Source organism: Phalangium opilio, unplaced genomic scaffold (assembly GCF_054372755.1).
Source record: "Phalangium opilio isolate 3A_F unplaced genomic scaffold, DU_Popi_V2 ptg000021l_1, whole genome shotgun sequence".
In the NCBI taxonomy this organism is placed as follows: domain Eukaryota; kingdom Metazoa; phylum Arthropoda; class Arachnida; order Opiliones; family Phalangiidae; genus Phalangium; species Phalangium opilio.
This window is the reverse complement of record NW_028324153.1, coordinates 62,282-78,512: the sequence shown is the minus strand read 5'-3', so window position 1 is coordinate 78,512 and position 16,231 is coordinate 62,282. Positions and strand designations below refer to the sequence as shown.

Below are 16,231 nucleotides of genomic sequence, written 5' to 3'. Positions count from 1 at the left end.
CAAAGTATCTATGGTGTAGTGGTTATCACGTCCGCCTAACACGCGGAAGGTGTCAGGTTCGAGCCCTGATAGATACATGTTATGACCATCGTGATTAGACATAATTATAAGGTAGATCTCTTCGAAAACTCACAATAGCCAAGTATATATGGTGTAGTGGTTATCACGTCCGCATAACACGCGGAAGGTCCCAGGTTCGAACCCTGATAGATACATATTTTGACCATCGTGATTAGACATAATAATAAGGTAGATCTCTTCGAAAAGTCAGAATTACCAAGTATCTATGGTGTAGTGGTTATCACGTCCGCTTTACACGCGGAAGGTCTCAGGTTCGAGCCCTGATGGATACATGTTTTGACCATCGTGATAAGACATAGTAATAAGCTAGATCTCTTCGAAAACTTTATATTAACACGTATCTATGGTGTAGTGGTTACCACGTCCACCTAACTCGCGGAGGGTCCCAGGTTCGAGCCCTGGTAGGGACATGTTTTGACCATCGTCATTAGACATAATAATAAGGTAGATCTCTTCGAAATCTCAGAATAACAAAGAATCTATGGTGTAGTGGTTATCACGTCCGCCTAACACGCGGAAGGTGTCAGGTTCGAGCCCTGATAGATACATGTTATGACCATCGTGATTAGACATAATAATAAGGTAGATCTCTTCGAAAACTCAGAATAACAAAGTATCTAGGGTGTAGTGGTTATCACGTCCGCCTAACACGCGGAAGGTCCAAGGTTCGAGCCCTGGTAGATACATGTTTTGACCATCGTGATAAGACATAGTAATAAGCTAGATCTCTTCGAAAAGTTTTTATTAACACGTGTCTATGGTGTAGTGGTTATCACATCCGCCTAACACCCGGAAGACCCCAGGTTCGAGCCCTGGTAGGGATATGTTTCGACCATCGTGATTAGACATAATAATAAGGTAGATCTCTTCGAAAACTCACAATAGCCAAGTATCTATGGTGTAGTGGTGATCACGTCCGCCTAACACGCGGAAGGTCCCAGGTTCGAGCCCTGATGGATACATGTTTTGACCATCGTGATTAGACATAATAATAAGGTAGATCTCTTCGAAAAGTCGGAATTACCAAGCATCTATGGTGTAGTGGTTATCGCGTCCGCTTTACACGCGGAAGGTCTCAGGTTCGAACCCTGATGGATACATGTTTTGACCATCGTGATAAGACATAGTAATAAGCTAGATCTCTTCGAAAACTTTATATTAACACGTATCCATGGTGTAGTGGTTACCAAGTCCGCCTAACACGCGGAGGGTCCCAGGTTCGAGCCCTGGTAGGGACATGTTTTGGCCATCGTGATTAGACATAATAATAAGGTATATCTCTTCGAAAACTCAGATTAACCAAGTATCTGTGGTGTAGTGGTTATCACGTCCGCTTTCCACGCGGAAGGTCTTAGGATCGAGCCCTGATAGATACATGTTTTGACCATCGTGATTAGTCATAGTTATAAGCTAGATCTCTTCGAAAACTTTACATTAACACGTATCTAAGGTGTAGTGGTTATCACGTCCGCCTAACACGCGGAAGGTGTCAGGTTCGAGCCCTGATAGATACATGTTATGACCATCGTGATTAGACATAATAATAAGGTAGATCTCTTCGAAAACTCAGAATAACAAAGTATCTAGGGTGTAGTGGTTATCACGTCCGCCTAAAACGCGGAAGGTCCAAGGTTCGAGCCCTGGTAGATACATGTTTTGACCATCGTGATAAGACATAGTAATAAGCTAGATCTCTTCGAAAAGTTTTTATTAACACGCGTCTATGGTGTAGTGGTTATCACATCCGCCTAACACCCGGAAGATCCCAGGTTCGAGCCCTGGTAGGGATATGTTTCGACCATCGTGATTAGACATAATAATAAGGTAGATCTCTTCGAAAACTCATAATAACAAAGTATCTATGGTGTAGTGGTTATCACGTCCGCCTAACACGCGGAAGGTGTCAGGTTCGAGCCCTGATAGATACATGTTATGACCATCGTGATTAGACATAATAATAAGGTAGATCTCTTCGAAAACTCACAATAGCCAAGTATATATGGTGTAGTGGTTATCACGTCCGCATAACACGCGGAAGGTCCCAGGTTCGAACCCTGATAGATACATATTTTGACCATCGTGATTAGACATAATAATAAGGTAGATCTCTTCGAAAAGTCAGAATTACCAAGTATCTATGGTGTAGTGGTTATCACGTCCGCTTTACACGCGGAAGGTCTCAGGTTCGAGCCCTGATGGATACATGTTTTGACCATCGTGATAAGACATAGTAATAAGCTAGATCTCTTCGAAAACTTTATATTAACACGTATCTATGGTGTAGTGGTTACCACGTCCACCTAACTCGCGGAGGGTCCCAGGTTCGAGCCCTGGTAGGGACATGTTTTGACCATCGTCATTAGACATAATAATAAGGTAGATCTCTTCGAAATCTCAGAATAACAAAGAATCTATGGTGTAGTGGTTATCACGTCCGCCTAACACGCGGAAGGTGTCAGGTTCGAGCCCTGATAGATACATGTTATGACCATCGTGATTAGACATAATAATAAGGTAGATCTTTTCGAAAACTCAGAATAACAAAGTATCTAGGGTGTAGTGGTTATCACGTCCGCCTAACACGCGGAAGGTCCAAGGTTCGAGCCCTGGTAGATACATGTTTTGACCATCGTGATAAGACATAGTAATAAGCTAGATCTCTTCGAAAAGTTTTTATTAACACGTGTCTATGGTGTAGTGGTTATCACATCCGCCTAACACCCGGAAGACCCCAGGTTCGAGCCCTGGTAGGGATATGTTTCGACCATCGTGATTAGACATAATAATAAGGTAGATCTCTTCGAAAACTCACAATAGCCAAGTATCTATGGTGTAGTGGTGATCACGTCCGCCTAACACGCGGAAGGTCCCAGGTTCGAGCCCTGATGGATACATGTTTTGACCATCGTGATTAGACATAATAATAAGGTAGATCTCTTCGAAAAGTCGGAATTACCAAGTATCTATGGTGTAGTGGTTATCGCGTCCGCTTTACACGCGGAAGGTCTCAGGTTCGAGCCCTGATGGATACATGTTTTGACCATCGTGATAAGACATAGTAATAAGCTAGATCTCTTCGAAAACTTTATATTAACACGTATCCATGGTGTAGTGGTTACCAAGTCCGCCTAACACGCGGAGGGTCCCAGGATCGAGCCCTGGTAGGGACATGTTTTGACCATCGTGATTAGACATAATAATAAGGTAGATCTCTTCGAAAACTCAGAATAACAAAGTATCTATGGTGTAGTGGTTATCACGTCCGCCTAACACGCGGAAGGTCCAAGGTTCGAGCCCTGGTAGCTACATGTTTTGACCATCGTGATAAGACATAGTAATAAGCTAGATCTCTTCGAAAAGTTTTTATTAACACGTGTCTATGGTGTAGTGGTTATCACATCCGCCTAACACCCGGAAGATCCCAGGAACGAGCCCTGGTAGGGATATGTTTCGACCATCGTGATTAGACATAATAATAAGGTAGATCTCTTCGAAAACTCACAATAGCCAAGTATATATGGTGAAGTGGTGATCACGTCCGCCTAACACGCGGAAGGTCCCAGGTTCGAGCCCTGATGAATACATGTTTTGACCATCGTGATTAGACATAATAATAAGGTAGATCTCTTCGAAAAGTCGGAATTACCAAGTATCTATGGTGTAGTGGTTATCGCGTCCGCTTTGCACGCGGAAGGTCTCAGGTTCGAGCCCTGATGGATACATGTTTTGACCGTCGTGATAAGACATATTAATAAGCTAGATCTCTTCGAAAACTTTATATTAACACGTATCTATGGTGTAGTGGTTACCAAGTCCGCCTAACACGCGGAGGGTCCCAGGTTCGAGCCCTGGTAGGGACATGTATTGACCATCGTGATTAGACATAATAATAAGGTAGATCTCTTCGAAAACTCAGAATAACAAAGTATCTATGGTGCAGTGGTTATCACATCCGCCTAACACCCGGAAGATCCCAGGTTCGAGCCCTGGTAGGGATATGTTTCGACCATCGTGATTAGACATAATAATAAGGTAGATCTCTTCGAAAACTCACAATAGCCAAGTATCTATGGTGAAGTGGTGATCACGTCCGCCTAACACGCGGAAGGTCCCTGGTTCGAGCCCTGATAGATACATGTTTTGACCATCGTGATTAGACATAATAATAAGGTAGATCTCTTTGAAAACTCAGAATAACAAAGTATCTAGGGTGTAGTGGTTATCACGTCCGCCTAACACGCGGAAGGTCCAAGGTTCGAGCCCTGGTAGATACATGTTTTGACCATCGTGATAAGACATAGTAATAAGCTAGATCTCTTTGAAAAGTTTTTATTAACACGTGTCTATGGTGTAGTGGTTATCACATCCGCCTAACACCCGGAAGATCCCAGGTTCGAGCCCTGGTAGGGATATGTTTCGACCATCGTGATTAGACATAATAATAAGGTAGATCTCTTCGAAAACTCACAATAGCCAAGTATCTATGGTGTAGTGGTGATCACGTCCGCTTAACACGCGGAAGGTCCCAGGTTCGAGCCCTGATGGATACATGTTTTGACCATCGTGATTAGACATAATAATAAGGTAGATCTCTTCGAAAAGTCGGAATTACCAAGTATCTATGGTGTAGTGGTTATCGCGTCCGCTTTACACGCGGAAGGTCTCAGGTTCGAGCCCTGATTGATACATGTTTTGACCATCGTGATAAGACATAGTAATAAGCTAGATCTCTTCGAAAACTTTATATTAACACGTATCCATGGTGTAGTGGTTACCAAGTCTGCCTAACACGCGGAGGGTCCCAGGATCGAGCCCTGGTAGGGACATGTTTTGACCATCGTGATTAGACATAATAATAAGGTAGATCTCTTCGAAAACTCAGAATAACAAAGTATCTATGGTGTAGTGGTTATCACGTCCGCTTTACACGCGGAAGGTCTCAGGTTCGAGCCCTGATAGATACATGTTATGACCATCGTGATTAGACATAGTAATAAGCTAGATCTCTTCGAAAACATTACATTAACACGTATCTATGGTGTAGTGGTTATCACGTCCGCCTAACACGCGGAAGGTGTCAGGTTCGAGCCTTGATAGATACATGTTTTGACCATCGTGATTAGACATAATAATAAGGTATATCTCTTCGAAAACTCAGATTAACCAAGTATCTGTGGTGTAGTGGTTATCACGTCCGCTTTCCACGCGGAAGGTCTCAGGATCGAGCCCTGATAGATACATTTTTGACCATCGTGATTAGTCATAGTTATAAGCTAGATCTCTTCGAAAACTTTACATTAACACGTATCTAAGGTGTAGTGTTTATCACGTCCGCCTAACACGCGGAAGGTGTCAGGTTCGAGCCCTGATGGTTACATGTTTTGACCATCGTGATTAGACATAATAATAAGGTAAATCTCTTCGAAAACTCAGAATAACAAAGTATGTATGGTGTAGTGGTTATCACGTCCGCCTAACACGCGGAAGGTCCAAGGTTCGAGCCCTGGTAGATACATGTTTTGACCATCGTGATAAGACATAGTTATAAGCTAGATCTCTTCGAAAAGTTTTTATTAACACGTGTCTATGGTGTAGTGGTTATCACATCCGCCTAACACCCGGAAGACCCCAGGTTCGAGCCCTGGTAGGGATATGTTTCGACCATCGTGATTAGACATAATAATAAGGTAGATCTCTTCGAAAACTCACAATAGCCAAGTATCTATGGTGTAGTGGTGATCACGTCCGCCTAACACGCGGAAGGTCCCAGGTTCGAGCCCTGATGGATACATGTTTTGACCATCGTGATTAGACATAATAATAAGGTAGATCTCTTCGAAAAGTCGGAATTACCAAGTATCTATGGTGTAGTGGTTATCGCGTCCGCTTTACACGCGGAAGGTCTCAGGTTCGAGCCCTGATGGATACATGTTTTGACCATCGTGATAAGACATAGTAATAAGCTAGATCTCTTCGAAAACTTTATATTAACACGTATCCATGGTGTAGTGGTTACCAAGTCCGCCTAACACGCGGAGGGTCCCAGGATCGAGCCCTGGTAGGGACATGTTTTGACCATCGTGATTAGACATAATAATAAGGTAGATCTCTTCGAAAACTCAGAATAACAAAGTATCTATGGTGTAGTGGTTATCACGTCCGCCTAACACGCGGAAGGTCCAAGGTTCGAGCCCTGGTAGCTACATGTTTTTACCATCGTGATAAGACATAGTAATAAGCTAGATCTCTTCGAAAAGTTTTTATTAACACGTGTCTATGGTGTAGTGGTTATCACATCCGCCTAACACCCGGAAGATCCCAGGTTCGAGCCCTGGTAGGGATATGTTTCGACCATCGTGATTAGACATAATAATAAGGTAGATCTCTTCGAAAACTCACAATAGCCAAGTATATATGGTGAAGTGGTGATCACGTCCGCCTAACACGCGGAAGGTCCCAGGTTCGAGCCCTGATGAATACATGTTTTGACCATCGTGATTAGACATAATAATAAGGTAGATTTCTTCGAAAAGTCGGAATTACCAAGTATCTATGGTGTAGTGGTTATCGCGTCCGCTTTGCACGCGGAAGGTCTCAGGTTCGAGCCCTGATGGATACATGTTTTGACCGTCGTGATAAGACATAGTAATAAGCTAGATCTCTTCGAAAACTTTATATTAACACGTATCTATGGTGTAGTGGTTACCAAGTCCGCCTAACACGCGGAGGGTCCCAGGTTCGAGCCCTGGTAGGGACATGTATTGACCATCGTGATTAGACATAATAATAAAGTAGATCTCTTCGAAAACTCAGAATAACAAAGTATCTATGGTGCAGTGGTTATCACATCCGCCTAACACCCGGAAGATCCCAGGTTCGAGCCCTGGTAGGGATATGTTTCGACCATCGTGATTAGACATAATAATAAGGTAGATCTCTTCGAAAACTCACAATAGCCAAGTATCTATGGTGAAGTGGTGATCACGTCCGCCTAACACGCGGAAGGTCCCTGGTTCGAGCCCTGATAGATACATGTTTTGACCATCGTGATTAGACATAATAATAAGGTAGATCTCTTTGAAAACTCAGAATAACAAAGTATCTAGGGTGTAGTGGTTATCACGTCCGCCTAACACGCGGAAGGTCCAAGGTTCGAGCCCTGGTAGATACATGTTTTGACCATCGTGATAAGACATAGTAATAAGCTAGATCTCTTTGAAAAGTTTTTATTAACACGTGTCTATGGTGTAGTGGTTATCACATCCGCCTAACACCCGGAAGATCCCAGGTTCGAGCCCTGGTAGGGATATGTTTCGACCATCGTGATTAGACATAATAATAAGGTAGATCTCTTCGAAAACTCACAATAGCCAAGTATCTATGGTGTAGTGGTGATCACGTCCGCCTAACACGCGGAAGGTCCCAGGTTCGAGCCCTGATGGATACATGTTTTGACCATCGTGATTAGACATAATAATAAGGTAGATCTCTTCGAAAAGTCGGAATTACCAAGTATCTATGGTGTAGTGGTTATCGCGTCCGCTTTACACGCGGAAGGTCTCAGGTTCGAGCCCTGATTGATACATGTTTTGACCATCGTGATAAGACATAGTAATAAGCTAGATCTCTTCGAAAACTTTATATTAACACGTATCCATGGTGTAGTGGTTACCAAGTCCGCCTTACACGCGGAGGGTCCCAGGATCGAGCCCTGGTAGGGACATGTTTTGACCATCGTGATTAGACATAATAATAAGGTAGATCTCTTCGAAAACTCAGAATAACAAAGTATCTATGGTGTAGTGGTTATCACGTCCGCTTTACACGCGGAAGGTCTCAGGTTCGAGCCCTGATAGATACATGTTATGACCATCGTGATTAGACATAGTAATAAGCTAGATCTCTTCGAAAACATTACATTAACACGTATCTATGGTGTAGTGGTTATCACGTCCGCCTAACACGCGGAAGGTGTCAGGTTCGAGCCTTGATAGATATATAAAAAAGACTTGGTTTGCCCAAGCCTTAAAACAAAACGATAAGAGTTTTTCCAGTTGTCTGAAGCGCGGATATTATTTTTTTTCTATTGAATTTTAAAGACAATCCGTATTTTACTACTCTTTAGAATTTAATTCAATGACCTGATTTTACTGAAAATGGATTAGTTTCCTATAAATTAATTGAAAAAAAAATTACTTATCTCAGATTTTTCAACAACAATTCCATTTTCCTGAAACATTTCATCATGAAATTTTTTCAATGGAGAACGTACATTAATTACCAAATAATACTCTCATTAACAATGTATTATATGCGGTCTTTCCGAATACAAAAGGGGGCTGTTATCACCTTTCTTATATTTGATAAAGGGGTTCGTTTCCTCTTTAAGCACACACAATTAATGAACTGTGTATATCAGTACTTGTGGGGAAGATTTTAGAAGTGTTGGTTGAGTTGCTATTTAGTTGACAACATTATGAAAACTTGATGTGTTTAAAACCTTTCGAAAGGAAAATTCTCGGAAATTGAAAAAGAAAGAGTCAACTTGATTAAATTTACACGACATCCTTCAAAATAATAAATGCATGATAAAATGTTTCAGGAAAATGGAATTGTTGTTGAAAAATCTGAGATAAGTAATTTTTTATTTCAATTAATTTATAGGAAACTAATCCATTAGCAGTAAAATCAGGTGATTGAATTAAATTCTAAAGAGTAGTAAAATACGGATTGTCTTTAAAATTCAATAGAAAAAAAATAATATCCGCGCTTCAGACAACTGGAAAAACTCTTATCGTTTTGTTTTAAGGCTTGGGCAAACCAAGTCTTTTTTATATAATATCTGTTCCTTCAGCCTTAATTTGTATTAATCTATTATAAAAATAATAATATGCTTGTCAAACGTCATTAATTCGATGTTCCAGTAAGATGTTCGTGAGCATATTGGCTCACTCCAAGTGCCTCTCATTATTTTATGGGAAAGATTAAAATTTTAAATCATTTGGCAGGGGAGTGGTAAATTAATTCACCATAGATAGGCGGGTGGTTACCTATTTCTTATAAAAAGGCGGTTGGTGACTCAATTAAGTTTAGTTGACCTTTTTGTATAGATTTAAAAAAAGGTATTTCTAAACCACGCGCCAGCACGCGCACATTTCATTGAAAGTTTGTTATTTAAGAATTTTCCCTTATGTATAATAAGATTCTTCATCAAAAATAGACAACGAGCTTTCCAAGACTCGAACCTGCAATTTTTTCCTTCGAATGCAAACGCGTTATCCATTAAGCCACAAGCCCGTACTTCGTAACAAAAAAATTATCCAAGCATTGTATTTATAGGATTATTTCATTTATGTTGAATAAAAGATCTGCAAAAATAAACACCGATCTTGCCAGGACTCGAACCTGCAATTTTCTGCTCCATGGGCAGACGCGTTATCTTATGCGCCACAAACCCGATAAAGGCTGAACAAAATGCTATGCAAACAGTGTAATATATGTAACGGTTTTACCATGATTTATAAATTAATTAAAATAAAATACTTAGACTTAATTGTTCTTAATCAAACTTCAGAAGTTCAACATTCAATAGTTGCTTGATAATTCAAAAGTGTTCCGAACCTTAACTTCGCAGTAGTTTCTGAGTTATTCGATGGAGTGGACCACCAAAAATCCCATGCTTTTTCTATGGGACGCTAAGCCTAAAATCTGTGAATTATTTCTTTAACATTACGGGAGGGTGTGGGTTCTTATCTAGAAGGGCCTACCGGCCCTCTAGAATACATGTTTTGACCATCGTGATTAGACATAATAATAAGGTATATCTCTTCGAAAACTCAGATTAACCAAGTATCTGTGGTGTAGTGGTTATCACGTCCGCTTTCCACGCGGAAGGTCTCAGGATCGAGCCCTGATAGATACATTTTTGACCATCGTGATTAGTCATAGTTATAAGCTAGATCTCTTCGAAAACTTTACATTAACACGTATCTAAGGTGTAGTGTTTATCACGTCCGCCTAACAGGCGGAAGGTGTCAGGTTCGAGCCCTGATGGTTACATGTTTTGACCATCGTGATTAGACATAATAATAAGGTAAATCTCTTCGAAAACTCAGAATAACAAAGTATGTATGGTGTAGTGGTTATCACGTCCGCCTAACACGCGGAAGGTCCAAGGTTCGAGCCCTGGTAGATACATGTTTTGACCATCGTGATAAGACATAGTAATAAGCTAGATCTCTTCGAAAAGTTTTTATTAACACGTGTCTATGGTGTAGTGGTTATCACATCCGCCTAACACCCGGAAGACCCCAGGTTCGAGCCCTGGTAGGGATATGTTTCGACCATCGTGATTAGACATAATAATAAGGTAGATCTCTTCGAAAACTCACAATAGCCAAGTATCTATGGTGTAGTGGTGATCACGTCCGCCTAACACGCGGAAGGTCCCAGGTTCGAGCCCTGATGGATACATGTTTTGACCATCGTGATTAGACATAATAATAAGGTAGATCTCTTCGAAAAGTCGGAATTACCAAGTATCTATGGTGTAGTGGTTATCGCGTCCGCTTTACACGCGGAAGGTCTCAGGTTCGAGCCCTGATGGATACATGTTTTGACCATCGTGATAAGACATAGTAATAAGCTAGATCTCTTCGAAAACTTTATATTAACACGTATCCATGGTGTAGTGGTTACCAAGTCCGCCTAACACGCGGAGGGTCCCAGGATCGAGCCCTGGTAGGGACATGTTTTGACCATCGTGATTAGACATAATAATAAGGTAGATCTCTTCGAAAACTCAGAATAACAAAGTATCTATGGTGTAGTGGTTATCACGTCCGCCTAACACGCGGAAGGTCCAAGGTTCGAGCCCTGGTAGCTACATGTTTTGACCATCGTGATAAGACATAGTAATAAGCTAGATCTCTTCGAAAAGTTTTTATTAACACGTGTCTATGGTGTAGTGGTTATCACATCCGCCTAACACCCGGAAGATCCCAGGTTCGAGCCCTGGTAGGGATATGTTTCGACCATCGTGATTAGACATAATAATAAGGTAGATCTCTTCGAAAACTCACAATAGCCAAGTATATATGGTGAAGTGGTGATCACGTCCGCCTAACACGCGGAAGGTCCCAGGTTCGAGCCCTGATGAATACATGTTTTGACCATCGTGATTAGACATAATAATAAGGTAGATCTCTTCGAAAAGTCGGAATTACCAAGTATCTATGGTGTAGTGGTTATCGCGTCCGCTTTGCACGCGGAAGGTCTCAGGTTCGAGCCCTGATGGATACATGTTTTGACCGTCGTGATAAGACATAGTAATAAGCTTGATCTCTTCGAAAACTTTATATTAACACGTATCTATGGTGTAGTGGTTACCAAGTCCGCCTAACACGCGGAGGGTCCCAGGTTCGAGCCCTGGTAGGGACATGTATTGACCATCGTGATTAGACATAATAATAAGGTAGATCTCTTCGAAAACTCAGAATAACAAAGTATCTATGGTGCAGTGGTTATCACATCCGCCTAACACCCGGAAGGTCCCAGGTTCGAGCCCTGGTAGGGATATGTTTCGACCATCGTGATTAGACATAATAATAAGGTAGATCTCTTCGAAAACTCACAATAGCCAAGTATCTATGGTGAAGTGGTGATCACGTCCGCCTAACACGCGGAAGGTCCCTGGTTCGAGCCCTGATAGATACATGTTTTGACCATCGTGATTAGACATAATAATAAGGTAGATCTCTTTGAAAACTCAGAATAACAAAGTATCTAGGGTGTAGTGGTTATCACGTCCGCCTAACACGCGGAAGGTCCAAGGTTCGAGCCCTGGTAGATACATGTTTTGACCATCGTGATAAGACATAGTAATAAGCTAGATCTCTTTGAAAAGTTTTTATTAACACGTGTCTATGGTGTAGTGGTTATCACATCCGCCTAACACCCGGAAGATCCCAGGTTCGAGCCCTGGTAGGGATATGTTTCGACCATCGTGATTAGACATAATAATAAGGTAGATCTCTTCGAAAACTCACAATAGCCAAGTATCTATGGTGTAGTGGTGATCACGTCCGCCTAACACGCGGAAGGTCCCAGGTTCGAGCCCTGATGGATACATGTTTTGACCATCGTGATTAGACATAATAATAAGGTAGATCTCTTCGAAAAGTCGGAATTACCAAGTATCTATGGTGTAGTGGTTATCGCGTCCGCTTTACACGCGGAAGGTCTCAGGTTCGAGCCCTGATGGATACATGTTTTGACCATCGTGATAAGACATAGTAATAAGCTAGATCTCTTCGAAAACTATATTAACACGTATCCATGGTGTAGTGGTTACCAAGTCCGCCTAACACGCGGAGGGTCCCAGGTTCGAGCCCTGGTAGGGACATGTTTTGACCATCGTGATTAGACATAATAATAAGGTAGATCTCTTCGAAAACTCAGAATAACAAAGTATCTATGGTGTAGTGGTTATCACGTCCGCTTTACACGCGGAAGGTCTCAGGTTCGAGCCCTGATAGATACATGTTATGACCATCGTGATTAGACATAGTAATAAGCTAGATCTCTTCGAAAACATTACATTAACACGTATCTATGGTGTAGTGGTTATCACGTCCGCCTAACACGCGGAAGGTCCAAGGTTCGAGCTCTGGTAGATACATGTTTTGACCATCGTGATAAGACATAGTAATAAGCTAGATCTCTTCGAAAAGTTTTTATTAACACGTGTCTATGGTGTAGTGGTTATCACATCCGCCTAACACCCGAAACATCCCAGGTTCGAGCCCTGGTAGGGATATGTTTCGACCATCGTGATTAGACATAATAATAAGGTAGATCTCTTCGAAAACTCACAATAGCCAAGTATCTATGGTGTAGTGGTGATCACGTCCACCTAACACGCGGAAGGTCCCAGGTTCGAGCCCTGATAGATACATGTTTTGACCATCGTGATTTGACATAATAATAAGGTAGATCTCTTCGAAAAGTCAGAATTACCAAGTATCTATGGTGTAGTGGTTATTGCGTCCGCTTTACACGCGGAAGGTCTCAGGTTCGAGCCCTGATAGATACATGTTATGACCATCGTGATTAGACATAGTAATAAGCTAGATCTCTTCGAATACTTTACATTAACACGTAGCTAAGGTGTAGTGTTTATCACGTCCGCCTAACACGCGGAAGGTGTCAGGTTCGAGCCCTGATAGATACATGTTATGACCATCGTGATTAGACATAGTAATAAGCTAGATCTCTTCGAAAACTTTACATTAACACGTAGCTAAGGTGTAATGTTTATCACGTCCGCCTAACACGCGGAAGGTGTCAGGTTCGAGCCCTGATGGATACATGCTTTGACCATCGTGATTAGACATAATAATAAGGTAGATCTCTTCGAAAAGTCAGAATTACCAAGTATCTATGGTGTAGTGGTTATTGCGTCCGCTTTACACGCGGAAGGTCTCAGGTTCGAGCCCTGATAGATACATGTTATGACCATCGTGATTAGACATAGTAATAAGCTAGATCTCTTCGAATACTTTACATTAACACGTAGCTAAGGTGTAGTGTTTATCACGTCCGCCTAACACGCGGAAGGTGTCAGGTTCGAGCCCTGATGGATACATGTTTTGACCATCGTGATTAGACATAATAATAAGGTAGATCTCTTCGAAAAGTCAGAATTACCAAGTATCTATGGTGTAGTGGTTATCGCGTCCGCTTTACACGCGGAAGGTCTCAGGGTCGAGCCCTGATGGATACATGTTTTGACCATCGTAATAAGACATAGTAATAAGCTAGATCTCTTCGAAAACTTTATATTAACACGTATCTATGCTGTAGTGGTTACCACGTCCGCCTAACTCGCGGAGGGTCCCAGGTTCGAGCCCTGGTAGGGACATGTTTTGACCATCGTGATTTGACATAATAATAAGGTAGATCTCTTCGAAAAGTCAGAATTACCAAGTATCTATCGCGTCCGCTTTACACGTGGAAGGTCTCAGGTTCGAGCCGTGATTTATACATGTTTTGACCATCGTGATAAGACATAGTTATAAGCTAGATCTCTTCGAAACCTTTATATTAACACGTATCTATGGTGTAGTGGTTACCACGTCCGCCTAACACGCGGAGGGTCCCAGGTTCGAGCCCTGGTAGGGACATGTTTTGACCATCGTGATTAGACATAATAATAAGGTATATCTCTTCGAAAACTCAGATTAACCAAGTATCTGTGGTGTAGTGGTTATCACGTCCGCTTTCCACGCGGAAGGTCTCAGGATCGAGCCCTGATAGATACATGTTTTGACCATCGTGATTAGTCATAGCTATAAGCTAGATCTCTTCGAAAACTTTACATTAACACGTAGCTAAGGTGTAGTGTTTATCACGTCCGCCTAACACGCGGAAGGTGTCAGGTTCGAGCCCTGATGGATACATGTTTTGACCATCGTGATTAGACATAATAATAAGGTAGATCTCTTCGAAAAGTCAGAATTACCAAGTATCTATGGTGTAGTGGTTATCGCGTCCGCTTTACACGCGGAAGGTCTCAGGGTCGAGCCCTGATGGATACATGTTTTGACCATCGTAATAAGACATAGTAATAAGCTAGATCTCTTCGAAAACTTTATATTAACACGTATCTATGCTGTAGTGGTTACCACGTCCGCCTAACTCGCGGAGGGTCCCAGGTTCGAGCCCTGGTAGGGACATGTTTTGACCATCGTGATTAGACAAAATTCTAGGAGAGCGATAGCTCTCTTAGATAAGACTTCATACCGACTTTAATGTATAAGGATGGTTTTTTGATTGGTTATAACTTTTTTTGTATCGTATCAACTGCTTTGAAAAAATTCCATAGAACTACAATTCGGGCCCTCAATATGTGGTTAAAATTTCAAGAAGATCCACCCATTAGTTTATTGTATAAAAAATAAAGTTGCTAAGGGTGGTTTTCATTTCCATAAAATTAATCAGCCCTTTTGGTGAAAAAGTTAAATTTTCCCATAGAAATAACATGGAGTTTTTTTCAAATTTAGCCATTTTGTCGCCACCCTTTTGAAATGAAATATTCGTTTGTTACGGTTGGGAACGGTTTTATATCAAAATTTAAACCTTTTTCTAGGACCATTTTTAAGGTTTTTGAGAAAAATTAATTTTAAGTATGTTTAATTTTAAATTTTAAAAACTACCCCAATCTGCGATATTTTAGCATGGATACGCTGTTTTATTGGTAAATATCAGCGCGACCAATATTGGCCTTTTTTTACGTATAGTTGCGTCATAATAATCCGTCATAATAATTGTTTTTTCTTAATGCCTTTTGGTTGAAATGGCCTATCGATAGTGAGATAAGACTGCTTTAATATTGCCGCCGTGACAAATTACCCCGTTTGTGGCCGCCATTTTTTTTAAGGGGAAAAAATTTGAGAGTGTGTCCTTTTTCGTTGCCATTTTCATATTTTTTGAGGATTTGCTCATGGATGGATTTTAAATATAATATAAAGTAGGTTTCAAGCTTTAATATAAGCCTAATTTCATAATTTTCCACCTTTTTATTGTCCCACAATCTATTTCTAAACTTGGCACTTTCTTTAAGGCGGTGAAATTGCGCTAAGCCTTGGCTTACCGTTAATTTTTGCCATTTATAAAAATGTTTACCTCTTGTTGTTACTTCGCCTTCTCGTATCGTCGTATTTTTAAAGTTAAGACTTTGAAAGTAGTGCTTAGTTTTCTTAAATATTACTTAATTGTATAAAATTTCAATATTATAATTGCCTAAAACGTCCGTATTAACGAATTCAATGTTTTTTGTTGAAGGGACGCGCCTTGCATTTGAATTTCGTTCCCTCGAAACTACCCCCTTTAAGAGACCGGCCGCCGGAGGCTTTTTCTTTTACGCCCTCTCGGTCGCTCGTTCAGCCCCGAAAACAGCTGTAGTGACCATAGAGATACTAGTGACTCTGTTATTTACCAAAAATGTATGCGGTCAGTGTGTTGTTTTTGCATTTTAATGCTTCTAATCGTGGTGCACGTCGAGGTTTACGAATCCAACGTGTGTTGCGTAATGAAAATCAAGGGTGGATACTATATGATCTAATGATCTATGCTTTAAAAGGAATTTGAC

The 16,231-nt window shown here is 41.2% G+C and overlaps 25 non-coding genes across 25 annotated transcripts; all 25 read left to right on the top strand.

Moving 5' to 3' along the window:
- Positions 1-4: 4 nt before the first annotated feature.
- TRNAV-AAC (transfer RNA valine (anticodon AAC)) lies at positions 5-77 on the top strand. The gene has a single exon. It is a non-coding gene; the product is annotated as a tRNA-Val (tRNA).
- Positions 78-280: 203 nt separating this feature from the next.
- On the top strand, positions 281-353 carry TRNAV-UAC (transfer RNA valine (anticodon UAC)). Its single transcript has one exon. It is a non-coding gene; the product is annotated as a tRNA-Val (tRNA).
- Positions 354-970: 617 nt separating this feature from the next.
- Positions 971-1,043, top strand: TRNAV-AAC (transfer RNA valine (anticodon AAC)). The gene has a single exon. It is a non-coding gene; the product is annotated as a tRNA-Val (tRNA).
- Positions 1,044-1,384: 341 nt separating this feature from the next.
- TRNAG-UCC (transfer RNA glycine (anticodon UCC)) lies at positions 1,385-1,457 on the top strand. The gene has a single exon. It is a non-coding gene; the product is annotated as a tRNA-Gly (tRNA).
- A 203-nt stretch (positions 1,458-1,660) lies between these two features.
- On the top strand, positions 1,661-1,733 carry TRNAF-AAA (transfer RNA phenylalanine (anticodon AAA)). The gene has a single exon. It is a non-coding gene; the product is annotated as a tRNA-Phe (tRNA).
- A 203-nt stretch (positions 1,734-1,936) lies between these two features.
- On the top strand, positions 1,937-2,009 carry TRNAV-AAC (transfer RNA valine (anticodon AAC)). The gene has a single exon. It is a non-coding gene; the product is annotated as a tRNA-Val (tRNA).
- Positions 2,010-2,212: 203 nt separating this feature from the next.
- TRNAV-UAC (transfer RNA valine (anticodon UAC)) lies at positions 2,213-2,285 on the top strand. Its single transcript has one exon. It is a non-coding gene; the product is annotated as a tRNA-Val (tRNA).
- A 617-nt stretch (positions 2,286-2,902) lies between these two features.
- TRNAV-AAC (transfer RNA valine (anticodon AAC)) lies at positions 2,903-2,975 on the top strand. The gene has a single exon. It is a non-coding gene; the product is annotated as a tRNA-Val (tRNA).
- A 65-nt stretch (positions 2,976-3,040) lies between these two features.
- On the top strand, positions 3,041-3,113 carry TRNAV-UAC (transfer RNA valine (anticodon UAC)). The gene has a single exon. It is a non-coding gene; the product is annotated as a tRNA-Val (tRNA).
- A 617-nt stretch (positions 3,114-3,730) lies between these two features.
- Positions 3,731-3,803, top strand: TRNAA-UGC (transfer RNA alanine (anticodon UGC)). The gene has a single exon. It is a non-coding gene; the product is annotated as a tRNA-Ala (tRNA).
- Positions 3,804-4,972: 1,169 nt separating this feature from the next.
- TRNAV-UAC (transfer RNA valine (anticodon UAC)) lies at positions 4,973-5,045 on the top strand. The gene has a single exon. It is a non-coding gene; the product is annotated as a tRNA-Val (tRNA).
- Positions 5,046-5,248: 203 nt separating this feature from the next.
- TRNAG-UCC (transfer RNA glycine (anticodon UCC)) lies at positions 5,249-5,321 on the top strand. Its single transcript has one exon. It is a non-coding gene; the product is annotated as a tRNA-Gly (tRNA).
- A 478-nt stretch (positions 5,322-5,799) lies between these two features.
- On the top strand, positions 5,800-5,872 carry TRNAV-AAC (transfer RNA valine (anticodon AAC)). The gene has a single exon. It is a non-coding gene; the product is annotated as a tRNA-Val (tRNA).
- Positions 5,873-5,937: 65 nt separating this feature from the next.
- On the top strand, positions 5,938-6,010 carry TRNAV-UAC (transfer RNA valine (anticodon UAC)). Its single transcript has one exon. It is a non-coding gene; the product is annotated as a tRNA-Val (tRNA).
- Positions 6,011-6,627: 617 nt separating this feature from the next.
- TRNAA-UGC (transfer RNA alanine (anticodon UGC)) lies at positions 6,628-6,700 on the top strand. Its single transcript has one exon. It is a non-coding gene; the product is annotated as a tRNA-Ala (tRNA).
- A 755-nt stretch (positions 6,701-7,455) lies between these two features.
- TRNAV-AAC (transfer RNA valine (anticodon AAC)) lies at positions 7,456-7,528 on the top strand. Its single transcript has one exon. It is a non-coding gene; the product is annotated as a tRNA-Val (tRNA).
- A 341-nt stretch (positions 7,529-7,869) lies between these two features.
- TRNAV-UAC (transfer RNA valine (anticodon UAC)) lies at positions 7,870-7,942 on the top strand. The gene has a single exon. It is a non-coding gene; the product is annotated as a tRNA-Val (tRNA).
- Positions 7,943-9,930: 1,988 nt separating this feature from the next.
- Positions 9,931-10,003, top strand: TRNAG-UCC (transfer RNA glycine (anticodon UCC)). The gene has a single exon. It is a non-coding gene; the product is annotated as a tRNA-Gly (tRNA).
- Positions 10,004-10,481: 478 nt separating this feature from the next.
- TRNAV-AAC (transfer RNA valine (anticodon AAC)) lies at positions 10,482-10,554 on the top strand. The gene has a single exon. It is a non-coding gene; the product is annotated as a tRNA-Val (tRNA).
- Positions 10,555-10,619: 65 nt separating this feature from the next.
- TRNAV-UAC (transfer RNA valine (anticodon UAC)) lies at positions 10,620-10,692 on the top strand. The gene has a single exon. It is a non-coding gene; the product is annotated as a tRNA-Val (tRNA).
- Positions 10,693-11,309: 617 nt separating this feature from the next.
- Positions 11,310-11,382, top strand: TRNAA-UGC (transfer RNA alanine (anticodon UGC)). Its single transcript has one exon. It is a non-coding gene; the product is annotated as a tRNA-Ala (tRNA).
- Positions 11,383-12,137: 755 nt separating this feature from the next.
- Positions 12,138-12,210, top strand: TRNAV-AAC (transfer RNA valine (anticodon AAC)). The gene has a single exon. It is a non-coding gene; the product is annotated as a tRNA-Val (tRNA).
- Positions 12,211-12,275: 65 nt separating this feature from the next.
- TRNAV-UAC (transfer RNA valine (anticodon UAC)) lies at positions 12,276-12,348 on the top strand. Its single transcript has one exon. It is a non-coding gene; the product is annotated as a tRNA-Val (tRNA).
- Positions 12,349-12,549: 201 nt separating this feature from the next.
- TRNAV-UAC (transfer RNA valine (anticodon UAC)) lies at positions 12,550-12,622 on the top strand. Its single transcript has one exon. It is a non-coding gene; the product is annotated as a tRNA-Val (tRNA).
- A 1,707-nt stretch (positions 12,623-14,329) lies between these two features.
- Positions 14,330-14,402, top strand: TRNAG-UCC (transfer RNA glycine (anticodon UCC)). The gene has a single exon. It is a non-coding gene; the product is annotated as a tRNA-Gly (tRNA).
- The last annotated feature ends 1,829 nt before the right edge of the window (positions 14,403-16,231 follow it).